Source organism: Peromyscus maniculatus, chromosome 6, assembly GCF_049852395.1.
Source record: "Peromyscus maniculatus bairdii isolate BWxNUB_F1_BW_parent chromosome 6, HU_Pman_BW_mat_3.1, whole genome shotgun sequence".
Lineage (NCBI taxonomy): Eukaryota > Metazoa > Chordata > Mammalia > Rodentia > Cricetidae > Peromyscus > Peromyscus maniculatus.
In genome coordinates, this window is record NC_134857.1 from 95,567,516 (window position 1) to 95,591,081 (window position 23,566).

The 23,566-nt window shown below is 40.8% G+C and overlaps 2 long non-coding RNA genes across 2 annotated transcripts; one reads left to right on the forward strand and one right to left on the reverse strand.

The window, feature by feature from the left end:
• Positions 1–1,224: 1,224 nt before the first annotated feature.
• On the forward strand, positions 1,225–16,045 carry LOC143273961 (uncharacterized). Its single transcript, XR_013052320.1, has 3 exons — positions 1,225–1,293; positions 10,905–11,037; positions 15,916–16,045. It is a non-coding gene; the product is annotated as an uncharacterized LOC143273961 (long non-coding RNA).
• LOC121830298 (uncharacterized) lies at positions 2,205–15,925 on the reverse strand. The gene is made up of 4 exons (XR_006073466.2): positions 13,370–15,925; positions 6,690–8,075; positions 4,333–4,511; positions 2,205–3,294 (listed from the first exon to the last, which is right to left on the reverse strand). It is a non-coding gene; the product is annotated as an uncharacterized LOC121830298 (long non-coding RNA).
• Positions 16,046–23,566: the final 7,521 nt, after the last annotated feature.

The window sequence follows — 23,566 nt, forward strand, 5'->3', positions numbered from 1 at the left end:
TTTGCTTACTTGATTTTATGTACATCATGTATGTACAGGTACCCCAGAGACCAGAGGGCATCAGATGCCCCAGAACTGCACTTCTAGGCAGTTGTGAGCCACCTGATGCCAGTGCTGGGAACTGAAATCAAGTCTCCTACAAAAGCTGTCAGAGCTCTTAACCAATGAGCGATCTCCTAGCCTTCATCGCTACTCAGCTTTATCATTACTTTAGCATGTACTTCTACTTACATGAAGAGTTTTATACATTGGCAGCAGCTTTACTCACCTCATGGATCTTTTGCTTGGCATATCTCTTGACTGTCTAAGAAGCCAAGTGAAATGATTTCCCTATGGATTGAGGTATCACTGACCTATATATCTAAATTTGTGGAAGTAAGTCCACTCCGTGGTGTTTACATATAGACAAGATCATCTGATCCTTCATCACCTTTCACAGATGGTGACCCCACTGTAAGCATCTCTTAGCTTTTTCCTTCCGTCACTGTTGGCTGTTCCTTCTACCTCTCTACTATGACTCTGGTCTCTAACTACACGACCTCCAAGCTAGAAGTCACTCAGACTGTTTGTTTTTGGACTCTAAATTCACATTCTTGAGCAATAATCTTGGCGTCTTAGCATGGCCTCAGATTACTGTGGTTTGTTCTGGTTTTGTACCACCCCCTCCCCAGAGCATCCTCTTAACTCTAATTTGTGATTTTTTTTTATAAGAGACTATTTTCTAAATCACAGGGTTGGACCTTTGCATCAATGTGGTTTCATCCACCTTTTGGCAATTTGAATCTTGAATGGAAGTGCCCTGAGGTGACCTAGCCACAGGATCCATGAGCTCTCAGGGCTCAAGTCCTCAGAAACTGTGCTGTTTTCTAAGCTCCCTGAAGCTTTTTTTCTCAGTGATGCCTTCGAGTCTGTGGGCCACTCTACTCATTCTGTGTGTAAGGCAAGACTGTTTCGTAAGCACTTACATATTTCTTGCAACCAAAAATGCTAAGTGGCTAAATTCCTTTTGGGGAATCTTAATCAGGTATGGCCAATTATGGACTTGGATGAGGCTTATTACCCTGTAATGTCAACATCACAAATAAATAATTTGATATATATTGAGAAAATAATGATTCTTAGAGAAGAGTAAAACCCATGTCTACCACTATTATAGTTTTAGAATGTAACAAACTCATCTAATTGAATTCTAGTGTTTGTTTCAGGTCATGTTTACATTGTTGTCTGGGAAACCATGCTCCCTGACCCTCTGTCTTGAGGCTTTGAAGAAACCATGCCTGAGTTGGTGGATGGGTATGTATGATCTAGGCTTGATCAATGAAACTGTGGAACCACCCTGGACTTACTGTTGTCTCAGGGATCAGCATGCAAAAATTGTTCCAATCAAAGTAAGCAATGACTTTTATAAATAGATGTGTCTGAGGATAGCTGTTTTTGTTTTTGTTTTTTTTAAATGCTAGACTGGAAACTGGTAAGAAGTAAATTTAGGACTGATAGGGTTACCAATGAGAAGAACATTTTTGAGAAGCAAATTATTATCAAGAGAAGTGGGACAGAGAGATGCAGGTATCATTTCTAAAGAATAGTGTTTGACCCTTAGGATTTTAGTCATGGGAGGTATGTTTTGAAATTTATAACTAGTGGCTGGAGATGTAGCTCAGTTTGTAGTGTGGGTGCCTAGATGGAGACACTGCCCCCCCCCCGGCAGATCCCCAGTACTTGTTAAAACTGGTGTGGTGGTACACGTCTTAAATTTCCAGCATTTGGGAGGTCAAGGCAGGAGTTCAGAAGCTGCAGGTCATCCTCAGCTCCACGTTGGATGCCAGCCTGGGCCGTATAAGATTCTGTCTCAAGAAAATCAATGCAGTCCATTTTCTTCCTCCCCTTGCATGGCCGTAACTAAGGGTGTTCAGTTACAAGCATAAAACACAGGGAAAGAATACAACTTATCTGATGTTAACCAATATACACAGTTTTCCCTTAACCCACAAAACAAGCCTATGGGAGGACATAATTATTCTCATTTCCAGAGCAGTCAACGGAGGAACACAATTGAGTGATTGTGTTTGTGCAACTAATACACCTCAAAGCTCCAGTTCAACCGTAGGCCAGTTTGGCTCCAGCTTTCCTCGCTCCCCGTTCTCAGGTTCCTAAAGCAACCAAGGCTTGAGGTTTCAGTGGCTGAGATCTGCTTAAAACCTCAGAGACCATCTCTCTAGCAGAGCCATAATGGGACCAGAAGAGGTCAGCTCTAGCCAGTCATGTAAAAACAAATGATGCATGTCTGGAAATGCAGTGGGTTCGTGACCAGGCTTCAAAGACTATTGGTGAACTAGCTGTTATGTAGAGTGGTCATTTTTGAAAGATATTCGTCTACAGGGAAAATGGCCTTTTTCCCTTTTAGGTTAGTGTCAGGATGTGTTCTCAAAAAAACCCTTCATCCTCTTTCCTTCCAAAACAGACACTTAGCAGCACTCATCTTGGCCACAAAAAAAATGTGCTAGGCTGCTGTGGTGATAGATGGTGTACCCTAATACCATCTATCAGAGAACAGAACAAGCCACTAAATTAAACATAGATGCCAGGCAGTGGTGGCACACACCTTTAATCCTAGCACTCAGGAGGCAGAGATCCATCTGGATCTCTGTGAGTTCAAAGCCACCCTGGACTACATGAGATTGACTCAGTCTAGGAGAGAAACAGAGCCAGGCAGTGGTGGAGTCACAGGCCTTTAATCTCAGCACTAGGAAGGAAGTAATATGGCTGGGCGGAGAAAGGTATATAAGACGTGAGGAGACAGGAACTAGGCTTTTCAGCTGAAGCACTTTTTGGCTGGATCCCCTTTTGGCTGAGGACTCAGAGACATTCAGTCAGAGGATTCATGGAGTTGGCAAGGTGAGACATGGCTGTGGCTTGTTCCTTTGTTTCCTCTGATCTTTCAGCATTCACCCCAACATCTGACTCTGAGTGTTTTATTATAAGACCTATTAGGAATTCATGTAACAGGCTATGGGGAGGAATTATCTGGCAGAGAAAATGCCACCTTCAACTTACAGATCACCTTCTGTCCCAATGTCTAGCTGAGGTCATAACATATCTGAAGCTCTGGCTATAACATAAAGTGTCCTTTGCATGTGAAATCCCCCGGGAATCTTTTGACTCTTCCGATTTAGACAGCAGGAAGTCAGAATAGTGATCTACAGGATTGGTGCTGGACTTCAAGACCCCCAGGCACTTCTCAGCCTCACAGTCTTGGGGGAGCTCTTTCAGTTCTCTCTGCTTCATTTTCCTCACCTGCAAGATGGGAACAATGAAAATAATACTAACATCATCAGCTCGTCACCCTCCCCCAAGCACCTCAACTAAATTCACTGCAAACGTCTGGTTTTCAAGTCTGAGTATTTACAGAGCATGTTTTCCCTCGACTATGATTTACTTCTCCTCTTTCTCACACTCACATGTAAATATTCTCACATAAATTAGCTCCCCAAATGAGCAAATTGTAAGACAAGCCCCAGCAACGGAGGAAAACAAGTTGATCCTGCCTGGGAACACCCCATAATCATTACAGTGTAAAATGTGTGGGAAATTATCTCAAGACAGTTTTCATTATACAAGTATGCTGTTTTAAAATAGTCCCCTTTTCAATTTTTTAATTATATCTGATTTAGTCATATGGTTTCATAAGTTATAAAACCAAAATTAGAGTAAACTTGTTCAACTACTTAAAATATGATCAGTTTAGAGTCATGATTATCATTTCAACAATGCTGTAATATGCATCTGTCTCTTTATTTATTGTGTGTGTGATATGTGTGTGTTTACATGTGCATGCACATGTGTGTGTATGGAGGCCAGAGGTCAATGTTGGGTGTCTTCCTCAATCACTTTTGAAGCGACGTCTTTCATTGGACCTGGATGGAGCTCATCAGTTCGGCTAGCTTGGTTGGCCATTGAACTCTAGTGAACTCCAGTCTCTCCCTTTCCGGAACTGGGGTTGCAAGGGCACATCACTGCATCTGGGTGTTTAAATGGGTGCTGGGTATCTGAAATCAGATCCACGTGCTTGTGTAGCAACACTTTACCTGCTGAGCCCTCTTCCCAGCCTTTTCTCGCTAATTTGGAGGTGAAGCACAGGCTGAGGGGGGATTCTCTTTTAAGTTTTGGAAATCAGAGAAATTTTCATTTGCCCTTCTCACCAGAATAGATTAAGAAATATCATTAGATTTTTGTTTCAAACAAATAAAAACTCATGTATTGTCATCTGAATACAAAATCAAAATGTCTGAACTGAATCTTTCAAGCAGCAGAGAGCTTAGGCAACACACATACCTTTCTTGAGGTGTTCAATTCGATGCTGAATACACTGCCAGCAGAGCCACATGCTGCCGTCATTAGCCGCAAGGACATGAAGCCAGGCCAAGGTGGTGCAGGCTCTGAACTCCAGTGCTTGGTAGTCAGAAGAAGGGCTGGTCTGTGCGCTCAAGGCCAGCCAAAGCTACATAGTGAGGCTTTGAGTCGAAAAAGGAAAATTAAAGGAAAAACAAATAACAAAAACATGATGGATTCAGACCAAGATTCTAGAATTCACTATGTAACTCTTTGTGTGTGTGTGTGTGTGTGTGTGTGTGTGTGTGTGTGTGTGTGTGTGTGTGTGTGTGTGTATAGGTAGGTAGGTGGTTAAAGAGACCAGAAGAGGGTGTTTGGTCCCCTGGGGCGAGAGTTGCAGGTAGTTGTGACCTGCCTGATGTGTGTGAGAACCAAACTCAGGTCCTCCGGAAGTAGCGGAAGTAGCGAGGATCCTCTAAACTGCCAAGCCATTCTTCAAGCCTCTCACTATGTAACTTTCATGAGGTTCTTACACTAAATACTTGATGTATGAAAAGTGCTTTGCATGGCTCCTTTCATTTAGCAACCACTCAATACAAAGCAAGTTGAAATAAAATTACACATATATACAACTATAAGTACACAGAAACAATGCCAGAGTTGAAAAATAAAATTTTCACAGAATAGAACTCTGATAAAAACTAAAATTAGAAGTAATTATGTATCTCCCTAAAGCTTCTTTACTAGCTAACACAGGAAAGCAAAACAACACAGACTCATACTACAGCTTCACTGAACTGCTTTGCATGCACACAGGTCTAGATAAATGCCAGGGCAATGAGATTCCTGGAAAGTAGTTATTTTATTAATGTGGGCTAAATTGCACAGTACCCTGTCAGCTCAAAGGTAATATCAATGCTATAAATTGTATCTTGCCATACCTATATTATCTACCCACCTGTCTCTCTATCTGAGACACAGTTTCCCTAAGTACTCCAGTGTACTCTACACTTACTATGTGGTCCAGATTGGACTCAACTCACAATCCTTCTGTCTACACGTTCTAAATCCTGGGATTACATGCGTCTTCACTGTAACTCTTAGTTTTATTCAATTTTAAAGAAAACATAATGCTGTTATAGAGGTGGTTCTCAACCTTCCCAATGCTCTGACCCTCTCATACATTCCCTCATGTCACAGGGACCCCCAACCATAAAATTATTTTCATTGCTACTTCATAACTGTAATTTTGCTACTGTTCGGAATCATAATGTAAATATCTGTGTTTTTCAGTGGTCTTAGGTGACCCCTGTGAAAGAGTCATTTGATCTCCAAAGGGGTTATGACCCACTGGTTAAAAACCCCTATGTTAGAGGATCTGGAATAATTACTTTTTATTTTTTTAAGGTGTTTATATATTGACAGTGGTAAGATGAACAATGAGGAGTTGCTTCAGTTACACAATAGTGAGATCTATTTTGTCAACAATTGTTCTTTTAAAACTGAACAGGCTTCAAAAATGGTCCAAGTGTGAACAGCTGCTCAAACAATACGAGCTCTCTGCATATAGGCAGGTGCTGTTAATATCCCCGAAACTCACAGCACAAGTGGTGGTTGATGAAGGATACAGAGAAAGAAATTAAACATGAAAATAATTAAATACCACACCAGTAAAAGAAAACAACACCTTCCTATCTATCCTCTGTAGAAGAATCAGTTTTTTGAAAAAAAAAAAAAGTTTAAAGAAAATTATAAAGACTTTCCACTGCTTGGAGGGATTTTGAGAACACATACTACTACCTCATTTTGTACATTTATTACAGATAGGTAGGAAACGTGGAGCACTGAGTTCCACCCGAGTCTGGTCCCAGGAGAGAAGGAGAGAACTGGTGCTCTTGAGTTCTCTGACCTCCACACTCTACACGTTGCATCAAGCTGAGGACCAGCTTACTCGCTGTGATTCTTCTCATACTCGGCACACAGTATGCGTTGAGTACATTAAAAAGCGTGGCAGGCGCAAGCTGCACGTCCATCAGCAGCCCACAATCAGCCACATTGCATGATGTCATTAGCTCAAAGTTGCGATCCACTGGGGACCATTTTACTCCGGGAATATTTGACAGCGTGTGGAGATATTTCTGGTTGCCACACCTCTAGGGTTGCTCTGACCTAGTAGACAGAAACCAAAGATACGGACCCCAATCCTATAAAGCACAGGAGGGCTTTCCAGAAAGGAAGAGTGATCCAGCCCCAAATGGCAACAGGGCTAAGCAGAACAGAACTCACTAAAGCATACTCTGCTGAAATACATGACCTTCTGTAGTGAAACACAAGAAAGTTTCATGTCGTTCAGTACTTACTTCTGAAAGAGCCAAGCATCTGAGATGAAAATGAGGACTGGGAACAGGAAAGCCACCATCTTTCAGCTGTGAGGGTCTTGTGTTCAGCACCACATGTGATCGTTAGGAAGTAGGCGAGAATGGACGAGATGATGGTGTCTAAGGCAGACATCGCATTTCACCTAGAATACAAACTGGCATTTGCTAGTATTGAGATGTGTAGAAAGGAATTTGGGTGGGCTTCATTTTGATCCCGGTGTCTGACAGGAGGACACTGAAATAGGAAAAGAAAAGGCAATAATGAGAAAGAAGATAGTTAGCACTATTTGAAAGACGTGATTACGATGTGTTAATTGTACATAATGGCTGCCGCTGTGCAAGTTCCACACAAGCACATAAGGTACTTTGGTCGCATTCACCCTCTCTGTTATCTTCTCTTAATCTCAGTCACAAAAAAAAAAAAAAAACCAAACCTTGAGTCTGCTAAACTTACCATGTAACTGTGTTACCATGTAACTGGCAAGATCCTTCAATGTCAGAAACTGTTTCACAAAGAACCTTCTTGGTTCCTTTCCATAAAATCGGGCTGTGATTTCTCTTGTGTACGTCTCTCCCCTTGGCTAGACTGGGACTCTGTGGATGGCAGGTCTTGTGTCTTATTTACCATCAAAACTGGATGCTTTGCCAGCGAACAGGGCTCTCACTGGAGGTCTGTTACCTCAGAAAGCAGCACTGCCCACCCACCTGGATCTCCTAAAACCTCCTAATTCACAGAGGTGGTCACGAGTTAGCTCTATGGCCTTTCCACGGGCAAGAGAGCTCTTTGTATTCAGTGAGTATTGGAGAGGCTAGCACACAGGACTCAATTAACTAGGGCACTGAATTCAATTTATCTCAAGACTAACTATTGTTAATTTTCTGTAGGGTAAGACAATGTGAACATCTTCCTCACATGGACTCGGTGAACAGTGGTGGCTTTTTTTCTTATTTTAATTTTCTGTGTGTATGTATGTTGCACACATATACACGTATCATCATAGCATGCATGTGGACTACTTACGGGAGTCGATTCTCTCCTTCTACTGTGTGGGTACTGCGGATAAAAGCCAGGTCTTCAGGTTTGGCAGGAAGAACCTGTACCCACTCAGCCATCTTGCTGGTCTGGTGCCTCTTCTTCTTTCCTTGTGGATTTGTTTAGAGCTCTTATGTGGTTCGGCCTTTTAACTGTTTGACACTTCTAACAGAATTAACGTACTCAGACAAGGGCAAATATTTACCTGGACCACTTCTTCAGGCAGCCCTGGACGAATCAGTGTGAGATGCAGAGTGGGTACCATAAGCAAAGACCAGCATCTAAGTCTGACACAGGGCTGCCCCTTAGATTGCCATTTTCTCTGGAGAGTCACCCTATGGTAGAGAGTGTGGGAAAGGGAAGGAGAGATAAGAAAGAAGTTCAATGTGCTGAGGGAGAAAGTCCAGTTCTGCTGTGGGCTCATCATTCAGATGTCATCCTCAGTCAACCTGTACTGAAATTTTCTCCATGGAGGCAGAATTTACTTCTCCTTTGAATCTGCTCTAGGAAGATCTTCCTCAAGCCCAGCCATCAAGCAATGTGGAATGACACCAGTAGCTATGAAGTAAAATTTTTGCTGTTATTTTGATTCAGAAAACATGCTTTCTTCTTTCTTTTCATGAACCAATATTTATGAATTATTCTCATGTACAGACATATCTATAGTATATCACTCTGAAAACATTGGCTAGAGAGCTTTCTGCCCTCTGATTTTTGTGTATTCTAAGGAACGAGGGAGAAAAAGTCAGAATCCCTCCCTCTTTAATGTCCTAATAAAACTGTCATCTAAATTATTATTGTAAGCCAGTGTGGCGATGTGTGACTGTAACCTCCACATTGATGAGGCAGATGTGAGGGGTTTACAATGGAGCTTGGGCTGCATAGTGAGAACCTGTCTGAAAAACCAACAAAACTACTCTTGTAAGCTATAAAATATTGGCAGTAGCATATGTCTGAGCAAAGCAAATACATATTCTCTTTCAAAACAAATGGCTTTTGAACATGTTGATTGTCGGGTGAGGGACAGAAACCTCTCAGGGCCAATGTCCAGCAGCGCGTCCCTTCTTAGCCTCCTACCCGAAGGACAAGAAGACCCAGCGGTGGACAGCCAGAGAGCTGCCACACATGCAAAGCACTTGCGGCCCTTCTTGTCGTCTTCTTTTCCTTGGCACAGCTTTCCCCCAATCCAAAGCAGCTACAAATGAAAGCAGTTGTCCACAGAGGAGGAAGTTCAAAGACAAGTGGGGAGAGCGAGAGAGGAGGGAGGGGTCACATGAGGAGAACAAGTGAGGACAAGAAGAATCTTGGCAGCTCTCCTCGGCACAGAAGTCGAAAGCAGAAAACATATTTGGGGACAGATGGACTGACGGCAGCTATGGACAGAGTGATGCCCGCAGAGGTTTCCAAGAGACTCAGCCACTGACTGTTATGTTTTGACAAAGACTTGAAAATGGACAGCATCCCAGGGCCAGAAAGATTTCTAAATATTTTCTTCTGAATTTGGAATGGTCACTTTCTTTTGGCTCCTAGCGTTTATTCTTTTTATGTTTCTGAATAAAGCTTGAGAGGAAAATTCTACTGAAATTTGTGAATGAATTTCCTTTGCTTTCATTACCAAATAATTATCAAGAAAATGCAGGCAGGGCTTTTGGAAATCTGACTTCAGTGAGAAGTGAGAGTAACTAGCATCTGTCTTTTAACTAGGAGACTGTTTTATTATATATTTAAAGGCATCTTCAAGTTATTATAAAAGAATCATAGTTAAAACTGCAATTCATTTGGGGGAAGAACTTGAAGTAAAATGAAGATAACTTACTGGACACTTCGGAATACATTTTAAAAACAGAATTAATGACAAATAATGCTGTCTAGAATTTTCAGATATATTTTATGCAAATGAAATTAATATTTATAATTTAATAGTATATGTAAACCCTACAATGCTGGATTCCAAAACTGACGGAAAACCTCAATGGAGTGGCCAGAGTCTGGAATGCAAGTTGTTTGAATACATTTGCAAGCTCATTGTCAGTGGGAATGCGCTCCTGCTGCCCTGGCTTCCTTAGGAAAGTATACTCGAGTAAGAACAACTGTGAAACAGGACCTAAAAATGTTTACTCCGGGTAGAGATTTCATAAAGGTGACTGTAGAAGAGCGAACATTTCACAGATTGCCTGCCCAGTCTAGGAGGCTTCTCTTTTAGTCCACACTTTCCCACCGTGAGAAGGAGTGCTCATTAACAACCGAATTGTTTTCCAAGGCTGTAGGCTAAGGGGTTTCCTTAGAAACCATTTGGTAAGAACTGTGGCTTTCTTCCTTAGAAATCTCAAGCAGTGAAAAGGCAGATTTGCTGGCATAAATCAAACTCAATTTCTAGGGTTCACTAAGCCCTTTCTCCTCAAGATAATGTTTTGTGACTTGCTCTTAGCTGTTAATAGTACATGCCACAGAGCTGGTGTGAACCAGTTTTCAATGAATTTTTGTTCCATTTCCTTTGTCATTCCGTAGAAATCACTTCCAGAGTTTGTTATACCTGATGAAGGCTGAAGTGTAACAATGAATGAAAAAGATACTCCATTTTATTGCGTGGCAAAATCTGTAATCATTCTTTCCTACGACTGGGTTTACTCTAGCGAGTCGATCTTCCTATTGTGAGGACAATGCTATCTGTGCTGATTGCAGAGTTGTTCTTGCTTGTAAACACACCAGTAAAAGGAGCTGGGAAACAGAGGCCTTTCAGTGTTAAAAATATAGGTGTTTCAGGAAACCGACTGAGTGGAAGTCGTATTGCTACGACAGAACGACGCAGCTCCACACCATCATTCCGTGTGTGCGTGTTCTTCCACTTGCCGATAGTGTGACCAGCCTCCCAAACAAATCTTATGCCCACTTCACTCTATACAACACCTCATTCATTCGGGCAATACAATTTTACTGAGCATTAGCTGAGCGGTGGTGGTGCATGCCTTTAATACCCGTACTCGGAAGGCAGAGGTAGACAGAGCTTTGTGAGTTTGAGGCCAACCTGATCTCAAAAGTAAGTTCCAGAAAAGCTAGGGCTGTTACACAGAGAGACCTTGTCTCAAGCAAACAAATAAACCAAACAAACAAAAAAAAAACTTTACTGAATATCAATTATTTGCTGTATTCTGTATTAAATCCAGGAGAGAAGAAAATAAATATTTCCTTGTGGAGCTGATGGCCAAACATGAATTCTTGCTCCCATTCTAACTCAGACAGAGTACAGCATTCTCACCGTCACCATCACTATTCAACTGTGTATCTGCTACACACCAGGTACCTGATACATCATCTCGTGACTATTTCTGAATCTGATTCTCTTGACTGGGAACTGGGAAGGAGCCATTTACATATCTCTGTGTTGTCAATACTTCACATGTTTCCTGGACTACAATAGGTACAAAAGTAGGTGTTGGTTGGTTGGATATGTGATTGAACAGCTAATAGGACAAGTGCTGTGACACTTGAATAGTATCAATAATATACCATCGTCTTAAAGAAATTACCAGCGGTTTTTTGCTAAAAATTTTTGCCAATCCCTTTAGAGAGGTGAAAGACAGAGACCTGAGAAACTGTCAGGCTGTTCCAAGAACTCTGCTAACCACAGTCCGTGTCATGTCCCCAGACAACTCTTCCTTTCCCGAGACCGAATTTTTGGTAATCTCACAGAATCATCTGCACTCAGAAAATAATTCAGGTTACAAACTGTTCTCCTTAATTGACTAAGAGGGTGTTGTGACATCTCGGTTTGGGGCTTCTTGAATGTGAGGAGGAGTCTTTGCTTCACGGGACACAAATGTGCAAAATCTCTTCCGCAGCCTAAGGCCCTGCGTGCCCTGCCACCTCTCCCCAGCTCTCTTGCCTCGTCTCTTGCTGCCCCCCCCTTTCCCTGGCTCCCCGTATCTACACTAGCCTGCTTGCTCTCCCTCAAATGTTGTCTTCTGTGCACATTTCTCAGTGAGGGCCACACCACGTGTCAAGCAGAAGACTTGATCCCTCCCACTGGATCACTTTCTACCTCCACAGTCGACTTTCTCTGTAACAATCTGCACTAAAGAAGTGAGGAGTGTCTCGGTAGAAAATGATCTCTGTAGATTAAATTGGAAGATTGTTATTAAACTTCCTCTCAGCTGTTAGATAGTTGCTAGTCTTAATTTTTCAATTTAAAAATTTAAATGTTCATTCATTTATTTATTTAGTGCGTATGGCAGAGAGGCACGTGTGCCATAGAGCACCCATGCAAGTCAAAGGACAACATACAGGAGTCACTTTTCTCTTCCCACCTTATGGGTCCCAGGATCAAACTTAGGATGTTATGCTTGTTGGCAAGTACTTTGGTCTTGCTGAATCATCTCACTGACATTACTTCAATTTTACTTAAACAAAGTATTAGATCATGGAAACTTCTCCTCATACAAATGCATACATGTACACACTTTTATGAAAAAAGATCTGGGCTTGTGATGGCTATTCTTGTCAACTTGACTACATCGGGAATTAAATAAAACCCTAAAATGGAGGGCACACCTGTGAGGAATTGTTTGCTTAATTTGAAGTAGGAAGATCCACTTCTAAACCAGATCTTTGAGGTAGGAAGACACACCTTTAATCCAGATATTTGGATCTGGGGAAAAAAAAAAAAAAAAAAAAAAAAAAAGATCTGCCTTTAATCCCAGATCTTGAGGTGGGAAGACCCACCTTTTATCTGGGCCACACCTTCTGCTGGAAGCCTATATAAGGATATGAAGAAGGAAAGTTTTTCTCTTTGCCTGCTTGCTCTCACCTTGATAGCAAGTCCATTCCTTCAGGCACTTCTGTAGTTGGAAGATTTCCTGTGTCCCAGCCAGCCAGCAGTCGGGACAAATCTCTCCCACTCACATCCCCCAAGTAAACACACAGAGGCTTATGTTAATTATAACTGCTTGACCATTAGCTCAGGCTTATTACTGATTAGCTCTTAACACTTAAATTAACACATAATTCTTATCTATGTTTAGTCACATGTCTTGATACCTTTTCTCGGTTCTGCCTTGACATCTTGTTTCCTCTGTGTCTGACTGGCAATTCAGCCTTCCTCTTCCCAGAATTCTCCTTGTCTGCTTGCCCCGCCTATACTTCCTGCCTGGCTGCTGGCCAATCGGCATTTTATTTATCAACCAATCATAGCAGCACACATTCACAGCATACAGAATGACATTCCACACCAAGCATCAGAGCCTACTTCTTTGGGATTCCAGCGTATACCTGAAGTCCAGCCTTTGGACTTAGCAACTTCTGGATTTTTAGAGCTTCTATTCATAGCCAGCTATGGTTGGATTAGCTAGACCACAGCCTGTAAGTCATTCTAACAAGTCCCCTTTATATAGCTAAATGGATAGATAGGTAGGTACATAGGTAGGTAGGTAGATAGATAGATAGATAGATAGATAGATAGATAGATAGATAGATGGATATTCATCCTATAAGTTGTTTCTCTAGAAAACCCAGACTAATACAAGGCTAAAACATACTTCTCAGCTTTGAATCATGTAAACCTTTCACTCCAGCTATTATGGTTTAAGTACAAAGTGCCACCTTACCCCAGTGCCAGGCCCAAACCAAGGTTTACCTGTTAGAGGATTTCCCAGATGATGGCATTATTGAATGGTGGCTGGACCAGAAGGGCTGTTATCTAAACAATGATGGAGTCTTAAAATGATGGTGTTACTAGGAGACAGGAGGAACTAAGAAGTGAGTGGGAGGAATGAGGTCACTAGGAGTATGCCGTGAAATGGTTGGTTTTGTCACTGTCTCCCTTCTCGCTCTAGCTCCTAGTGGTCATGCAGCAAGCAGCTTCTCACCAGAATGCCTTGATGCCATGATGTTTCTGCCTTGCCACAGGCATGGGGCAATGGTGCCAGTCAACAATGGTCTGAAATTTCTGGAAATGGGAGCCTGAAGAAGTCTTTCCTCTCTTACATATCTTCTTGAGAAATTTTGTCATAGCAATGAAAAGCAACTAAAATACTAAAACAGTTAAAAGCAACTAAAATAGCCATATGGATTCCTTTTCTGGTCCCTAAGTGTTCTTATCTTTGATTTAGATTCATGACATTCTCATTTCAGACAGTTTCCTTTTTGTTCTTTGGGAGAGTTCCATTTTTGGTTTTGATGATAGAGTCTTACCCTGTAATCCAGGCTAGCCTTGAACTCATGAAAATCTCCCACCTCAGTCTCTTGAGTACAAGGATTTCAGGCTTTAGCCACTATGCCCAGCACAAAAACTCAGTTCTGATGTGTACTACATCTTTAACCCCTGAAATGTGGAGAATGTTCAGGTGATGAGGCAGGACACTAATACCACTCAACAGACAGCAAGGACTGGAGCCCAGTAACCATCACTGGAATTGTGGAGTAACAAAATTCAAAGCCTGTGGCCGTAAAAGGTAGCCCAGGCTCCATTAATTTCACACAACGATGGAAGCAAAATGTTTCCTGAGATGGTGGGAATGAACAAGCTGGTGAAGAACTTCTGATTGTATCCATGACCTATGGTAAAAGACACAGATGAAACCATGACTAAAACAAGGCTCTAGGTTACACAGTTAGGAAGAGGGAGAGTTACATTTTAAACGTGGATCTTTCTGACTATAGTCAGTTGCACAGGCAACATTTAAAGAAAAGTTATGATATAAATTCTATTTCCAGAAATCTCTTCTGTTGTAGCAGTTATCTCACCTTCCTTTCTCATTGACAGATTAACTTTTTGGTGCACGAGAAAGACCATTCATCCTTTACCTTTGTATCTTTTTGTATCTTTTCATTAACCAGACACTCAGGATACATTTTTGATAGATGTCATTGTAGATGTAACCATTGTAGATGTTAAACAAGAAACACAGAACCAATGCAAAGAAGAAAGCCAAGAGATCAGAGCTAAGAGCCTCACCTGCCTGCTGCAGCTAGCCAAGAGACCTCTCTGAAAAAGAGACCTACTTCCTGTCTGTTTGTCTTTATATAGACTTTCTGTTCTGCCTCCTCATTGGTTGTAAACCCAACCATGTGACTGCCTCGTCACTGCCTGTAAGTACAGCCCTCCAGGTCTTCTATGGTATTGAGATTAAAGGTGTGTGTCTCCAATGCTGGCTGTATCCCTGAACACACAGAGACTTACCTAGCTTTGCCTACCAAGTGCTTATGCCACCACTGCCCTGCTTTCTTATGGCTTGCTAATAGCTCTGACCCCCGGGCAACTTTATTTGTTAACATACAATTAAAATCACATTTCAGTACAAATAAAATACCACCATATGTCATTGACTTAATTAGGTGATTCCTGGTGCCTACCTTGCTTTGCCCAGTAGATTTTTGTCCTGTTTGTTTTTACTGCCCCTAACTGTCCCTTCAACCCACTCAACTTAAAGCCCAATTTAAGTTTTAGAATTCTTACTTGAGGTCATAAATATCTCTGAAATCATTCAGTGTCCTTTAATTCTTTTCACAGATGTAAATCTTACAGTTTGCCCCTTGTGAGTTCCTGTGTGAGACACTTACTGATATCAGTCAATACCCTCTGAATACCTAAAATCCGGAAGCACATGTTTGTATATAAATTTATTCCCTCAAACAATTCAGAACAGGAATGAACATTCAAAACAGGAAAAATACTTTAAACATCCTAATAGCAGCCAGACATTGCGATAGTCTGAGTGTTGTAGTCGGTGTACAGAGAGTTTCTTTTGTTCTGACTGAGGCATCAAACTACCCCCTGTGAAACAGGGACTGTCACGAAGATAAGGTAATTGTTAAAAGAACAAAACAGTTGGTGAAAATAGTTTCATTCTAATCATTTTCTAAAAGAAACATTATTAACAGTGGATAGCAAAGCCATTAGAAATTGAATACCTGCCGTAAAATCTAATAAAGGCATAAGAAAGGGGGAAGCATTGACACAAACCAGGTTATTTTATTTTTCCTAAGGAAGAGAGCCAGGGCATGGGGGACACAATAAACAGACCACGCCCCTCGCTAAGAACAAAAGTGAAATCAAATGTTTCGTGGGTGTCAATCAAAAATGTTGCCTGACTTCTTTTTCTTCTAAAATGATCAGACAAGTAAGTTGTAAGTGGGCTTGTTTTTTCTTCATCTAACCCTTTATACACTTAACTTTTTCAGAAAGATGAAGGAACTCAGAAAGAAACTGAGCAATGAACTGCTTTCCATCAGTATCAGATGTCTGGAAAAGAGCTGCATAAAGAATGTTTTCTGATTCCCATTTTCAGTGCTTAATAAATAAAATTTCCAGACTAAGATTATAATGGTGAAAAAAAAAAGAATCTCCAAATTCTGATTCTATATGTGACATAAACTTTCTTTAAAACACCAATGACAAAGTCAGTGGCAGAATAAGGTAAAACAAACAAAGCCCAAGAGACTGGTGTCCTTTGTTTAAGCCTTTTCCAAGGCCCTAATGGATTCCCCAACAATGTATTAACACTTTTGTGCAGTTTGTAAAAGTAAGATAAGTAACTACAACTGGCAAAGACTAATTTGGATTATGAATTCTTCATAAATAGCTGGAAAGGTGACCTTCACAAAGAACACACCTGCGGGGTCCTTGGTTGTGGACTCCAGACAAGAAAAATAAATTATTTCTGATAAGCCACCCATTTTTGGATAGTTGGTTATAGCGAACAAAAAAAGAAAAATACCTAAAAAATCTGCCATGATCATTGCTTTGCTACCATAAACAAGTAGAAAACCAGACAAAGTATGCAAAACAATAGTGTTCAGACATTGTACAAATGGGAACTCAGATCTGTGCTTTCTGAGAAGGGGCCATGCATTAGTAATGGAGTAGAATTAATTTTAAAATAACTAACCTTAGATGCAAGCCCTAAAAGGATATAATTGATATGCAAATTATCTAAATACACCAGAACAACTTCAGCAGTCTTTAAAGAAATACAACAAAATTCAGTGACTAACAAGAACATTAACCACACAGCAGTAAAATTCATAGGTATCCAGTTAAAAGGTATTAGACATGCAAAAATTTTAGAAAGTGTAGCACATAATTAGGAGAAAAAACATTAGTAATGATAGAGCAAAAAGAATCTTAAAAGTAGTTACTTTAGGTATTATAAGCAGGCTAAGTTGTAAAGAAAAACATGGAGATTAGGGAAAGAAAATCCAAATAGCAATTCTTATAGGGATGAAAATGTAATATTTTAAATACAGACTATGTGAGATAGTAACGATAAGTAGGACACTGTATAAGAAGCATCATTGAAAATGAAATAAAAAAACCATACTGTTAGTTTTCTGGCTGCGTTGTGTTCTTACCCTGTAAGGAAGCGTCACGAAACACGACAGAATCCACTTATAAGAGTTTATTAGGAAATAAAGGGACAGAGAGTGCAGGCCTGTGGGAGAGACACGTGCGTGGAGAAGAGGGGAGTGGGGAAAATGGCGCTTGACTTTTAAAACCGGCTGGGGGCGTGGCCAGGTCACGTCACTACTCTACGTGTGTGCGTAGATAACATGGTCACATTGCGCGCTTACATGACCATGCAATGTCACGGACCCTGAGCATGCGAGACCCCTTGGCCCGGAACTTGCTAGGCGGAGATATCCGGGCCCACCGGGTATCCTAGCTACAAGAGACGCTTTTGATCCGGAAATGGCTAGGCGGAAGTGTCCGCCTGGTAAATGCGACCGTGTTGTAAACCCTTCACATACCAATATCAATTATGCAAAAATAAGATACACAAAGAAAAAAGAGCTGCAGAAAATTGGAACATTTGTGACTTTAAAACAATCTAATATACGTAATTGTAATTCCATAAGGAAAGACTTAAACTTTTATAAAGAGCACACATACATTTTAAAAAAAGAATAGCTAAAGTGATTCCAATACAACCTAAAAACCTATAGATCCAAGAATCAAAATAACTCCAAGCAGAAGCAACAAATTGAATCACTACAAGATAAACCATAGCTAAACTTCTGAAACTTGGTGATAAGAGTTTTAAATACACAAACACAGCCTTCAGAGGGAAGAAGACACAGGTGGCAGCTGATTTCTTATCAGGAACCATGCAGGCCAAAATGTCGTGGGAAGACGCTTCAAGGTACTGAAAGGGAAAAACAAAACCGTTAACCTACAAGCTCAGTCCCATCAACTTTTTCTTTAAAAAAAAAAAAATGCAGGCAAAGCATGGACTGTTTTTCAAATGAGCAAATGCCAGGAGAATTCACCACAGTGCCTCCCTTCTTTTAGTATTTGAACATCCTAGTGTTCCTGACTTCTGGGCTCTTGTTTGGTAAATGGCGACTGTGATGGTCTGAATGGGAATGGTCCCCATGGCTCAAGGGTTTGAATGCTTGGTTCCCTGCTGGTGGAACTATTTTAGGAAGGGTTAGGAGGTGTGACCGTGTTGGAGGAGGTGTGTCTCTAGGGGTGGGCTTCGAGGTTTCAAAAGCCCACTCCAGGCCGGTCTTGTGCTCTCTACCTCCTCAGATGTGGATGGGATGTAAGCTCTCAGCTCCTGCTCTGGCACCATGCTTGTCTGTCTGCTGCTGGGATGGTCATGGACTTAGCCTCTGAAAATGGACTCAGGCCCCCAATTAAACGCTCCTTTTTATCTGTTGCCTTGCTCATGGTGTCTCTTCTCAGCAATGGAGAAGTAACTAAAACAGTGATCCGGCGAGTTAAGTGAGTAAGCCAATATGTAAACCCGCATGTGAGCCTCGAGGATAGAATCCCCAACACAGTAACGCTTGGCTCGGGTTGATCCACTGAACTGCTTGTGCGCTCACTTCTCAGTCTGAAAAATGGCACGAATGGTGACCTCCACGATCTAAATATTATTTTTTATGATCTTCAAACTTATCAGATAAAGGCTTAATCACAAGAAATCCATCTTAGGATATTAAAATTGTGTTTAAAATGTATTATTCAACAAAGCTAAGAGTATTAAAACTCTGTTTTTTCAGTGTAAATGTAGTGTTTCTACTTTTAAATCAGTGTTTCAAAACTTTATTTAAAGCTGGGCGGTGGTGGCGCATGCCTTGAAACCCAACACTCGGGAGGCAGAAGCAAGAGGATCTCTGTGAGTTTGAGGCCAGCCTGGGCTACAGAGTGAGTTCCAGGAAAGGCTCCAAAACTACACAGAGAAACCCTGTCTTGAAAAACAAAAAAGCAAAAGAAAACAAAAAAAGGCATTTATTTTACTGAGAGTACGTATGTGTGCTGTGGTGCACATGTGGAGGGTGCCTTTTCAAAATCAGGTCTCTCCTTCTACCTTGCTTTTGGGGCTACTGCAGTGCATGCATATATAGATATATATCACCAAATCTGGGGAGCGCACTTAGGTCATCCTGGTTGTGCAGCTTTTATGCAATGATCCATCTATCCAGCCCTTAAAATATTTGCATTTGTTCTCTGACACTTTCATATGTCTTTAAAACCTGTTTTGACCATATTTGCCCCATCACCCTCTCTTGTTCCTTTCCCATGCACTCAAAACCTCTTCTTCCCAGCAAGTCCTCCCATACGTCCGTGCATTTCCAAATGACCCACTAAGTTAGATTATGGCTGCTTGTATGATCATGGTTGTGAGATCATTTACTGGAGCATGGGCAAAGTATCAGTGAACACAGGCCTGAGGAAAATGACTCCCTCTTCCAGTAGCCATCAACTGTCAATAGCTCCTAAGCTAGGGCTGGAGCCTCATGAAGCTCAAGCTTCATCTGCCATGGAATGGTAGGGGGACCAATCTTCTACAGGTTTTATACTAGCAGTCAGGGCTGCAATAAGCTCATGAGTGCAGGGGGTGGGCTGTGTAAAAAAGAGGGTTTCATAGCACTCTTTCTCATCTTCTGGCTCTTACATTCTTTCTGCTCTCCTTCAGCATTATTCCTTGAGCTCAAGAGGGATTGATACAAGAATCCCATTTAAGGCCAAATTCTCAACAGTCATTTGTTCTCAGCACCGTGACCAGTTATGAGACTCTGTCTTAACTGCTTCCCACTGGAAAAGAAGGAAACTTCTTTGACCAAGGCTGAGAGCTATTTATAAACATAAATATTTAGAAGATGTTTAGCGCCAAATTCTACTCATTTTTAAAAGTTGATCAAATCTGCAAGATTAAAAGCTAGAAAGGAAGAATTTCCAAATAAATGTATAATGTGAATATATTTAGTTTCCATGAATGTGTTCATCATTGCTTATGTAAAATTAAATAACTGAGCCACAGAAACACAGCCAAGCTATTATCAAGAAACATATTCTTCTTCTTCTCATGAAGATTCTTAAAAAGGATGTTCCACTCAATCTCACAATGTTAAAGATAAACAGGAAGCTGCATGTTATCATTTCAAAGGCTTTGAAATATACATGCCATCATGGACATACAGATTTTAATTTGAGCTGAGATGCAACCACATAAGTACTTGTGTTTTTTAAATGTATTGTAAAATATGATTACACATAAGCAATATGAAATTACATGTTTCAATACTCTAGACTAAGTTCCCTAGTGTGTCTAAATGATTAAAAAAATTACAAAGCACGAATTGGATTCAACATGTTGGTTATAGTCAGTTCTTTGAGTAATTCTTTTAGGATTTGTTTTATGAAAGAAGGAAACAAGTATTTTTAAAATACATGACTAACATCTACAGGGTACAATCAGACAAAAACTGAGGCAGATAGCATTTTGAAGATTGTAGGATTAATTGCACTCATCAGTTTCTTGAACTACAAAGTGCAATCTATCCTCTTATCTCAGAGGAACAGCTGCCCGACTCTTTTACAGCTAGACAACCCTCACTGTATCTGGTAACGCTTCCCTTCTGTATTTCAATTTTGACTCAAAGTATGCTTAGCTTTTATAACATATCGGTATTTTTATTTATATATCTATTTCTGAACCTGTATTTATCTCTGTATAACTTATCACCATGTCTGTGTTTCTCAATGTAGATTTTACCACAAACTACATTCCTTTATTGTCTGTTCCTAACAAATATCCAGGAAGAAAAAGTCATTTCTCTTTTAAGGAATAACTTCTGAGTTCCTTGCAGCATAGTTTCCCATGGCTCCATGACTCTGAAATAACTATATGCACTACATTGAAAAATGTCCTCCAAAAATTCTTGCCTACCTGGAACCTGTGAAAACTATCTTATTTGAAACTATTTGCATAAAATTAAGTTAGGATGAAACCATACTGGATTGAAGTGGGTCCTAATCAAATAAACATCATCCCCAAAAGAGGGCAATTTTGCCATACAGGCAAAGATGTACAGAAGAAACATGCTCATGGATAGGAAGAGGCAGAAATAAGTGATGTATCTATAAGCCACAGGGTGACCAGGACTAACTAGGACTTTATAGAACACCAGGAACTAGAAGAGGCAAGAAAGGGCTCTTTCCAGGGCCTTCGGAGAGAGCAAGCTCTGCTGATGACTTGAGTTCAGGCTTCTGTCCTTGAGAACCATGGAAAGATCCTCTTGCTTAAAGGCCTACTGTCTGTGGTCATTTGTAACTATGAAATTAGCACACTCTCCTAATCATATGATCCAGTCCCTTCATAGGCTTCCTTTTGCTTTTTTAATGAAGGCTTAACCTTACCTTTTATCAGACTCCTGCATTGGATTTTAAGTGTGTACTAACTTCATGGCCTCGATTAACTAATAAAGACACACAGGCTAGGTGAACACATTAACAAAGGAGATCCAACTAACTGCTGTCTCCAAGAAACACCCCTCTCTGGCCAAGACGCTCAAAGACTGAGAGTCAATTAGCAGAAAAGAATCTATCAAGTAAGCAGATGGTCAAAACAAGCTAGCGTAGCTACTCCAGTGTCTCCACGCACTTGAATAGCTCCTGTAATTTGTATTGCTATTGGTTTCTAGTTTTATTGCACTATGATCTGATGTTGATACAAGAGATTATTTCAGTCCATTCTATATGGTAAGACTTGATTTGTGTCTAGAACACGGTCCATTTTAGAGAAGGCAAATGTGAAAAGACACAGGAAAGAAGCGACTCCACAAAGTTGTCTTTTGATCTCATATACACACATCATGGCATGGGTGCACTCATACACACATCCCCTGCATGCGCGCGCGCGCGCACACACACACACACACACACACACACAAGTAAATAAACAAACAAACAAATAAATAAATAAATACTTTAAAGAAGAAAGCTAATGACATCAAACGCTAGTGGGATGTGGGGAAAAAGGAACCTTCACACACTGCTGGTGGGAATGTAAACTAATGTAGTTACTATGGAAACCAGTGCAGAGGTTTCTTGAAAAGATAAAAATAGAACTACCATATGACTCAGCTACACCACTCAGGTATGCACCAGGACTCTAAGTCAATGTATTATAGACATATTTACTCATCTGTACTTACTCTTGCACTATTCACAATAGCCCAGGAAATGAAGCCAGCCTAAGTGTCCATCAGCAGATGTGTGGATAAAAAATGTTTCTTATGCTCAATGGAATTTTATGCATCCATAAAAAAATGAAAATCATTACAGTTATTAAGAAAGTGATGGAACTAAAACTCATTAGCCAAATTCAGAAAAACAAATTCTTCATTTTCTTTCATTTGTGGAACCTAGATTTAAAATTCTATTTGTGTTGTGCCTATGAATCATAGAATTAGAAAGGAGATTGTGAGAGATCAGGAAGCCAGCTTAAGGCAGGGTGGAGAGAAATTAATGGAATATATATAATATGAATGAGGGGACATGGGCATAGGGGAGGGTAATGAGAGAGGAAAAACTAGAACCAGGTACCATTAATGCAACATACAGAAGGAAATGCCGTAATGAAACCCATTATGTTGCATACTAAATGAATGCTAAAAGTAATTTAAAGAAATAATAAAAAAAAAAAGAGAAGGATGAATACAACAGCATGGAGAATTCTACTTCAGTACAGAAATGTCACTAGTGGAGGTAGGAAATGAAGAGGGAAAGGAGTTAGTGCAGAGAAGAAAACGTTCCATTAGGTTCAATTAAGGGTAAGATGGATTTGAGACATGGCAGTTTGCATCCAGTATGTCCTCCAGTCTCATATGTCAAAGGCTTCTCCCAGTAAAGCAGTGTTCAGGGGTGGCTGGCTCATGAGGGCTGAACAGACTGCTAGAAAGCGGGGCCCAACTGGAGAAAGCAGTTAGCGGCAGTGTGCTTTTCAAGGCTATATTTTGTACTAGGTTCCTTGGAGTTTTCTTTCCAGCTCCTGGAAGCAGCTTGCCTTTTCTGTGTTCTTCCACCACGGTGTTCAGCTTTGTCTCAGCTTCACGGCAGTCCGGGCGAGGGACAACAGACTGAAGCTTCTGCCACTGTCAGCCTGCACGCATCAGTCTTTCTCCTTTACATTCATTTCCTCAAGTATTTTGTCACAGTGAGGAGGAAAAGCTAACAAAGGAGGCATCAGGTGGAGACATCTAAAATGCGATTTAGTTCAGGTAAGAAACTGAAATAAGCACCCTGGGTCAAATATATAGATGACTTCTAAAGGCAGCATGATAAATAAAAGCAAAGGGATTTGTAATCAGAGCTCCCTAGAGAAAGAGATCCAACAGGATAAATGTGTGTATATGTATAGGGTATGTATATAAAGTATATGTGCTGTGGATATCGCTCTATATAAATAAAACACTGATGGCCAGTGACCAGACAGGAAGTATAGGCGGGACAAGGAGAGAGGAGAATTGGGGAAACAGGAAGAAGGAGGGAGAGACACTGCAGCCACCACCAGGACAAGCAGCATGTAAAGACGCTGGTAAGCCA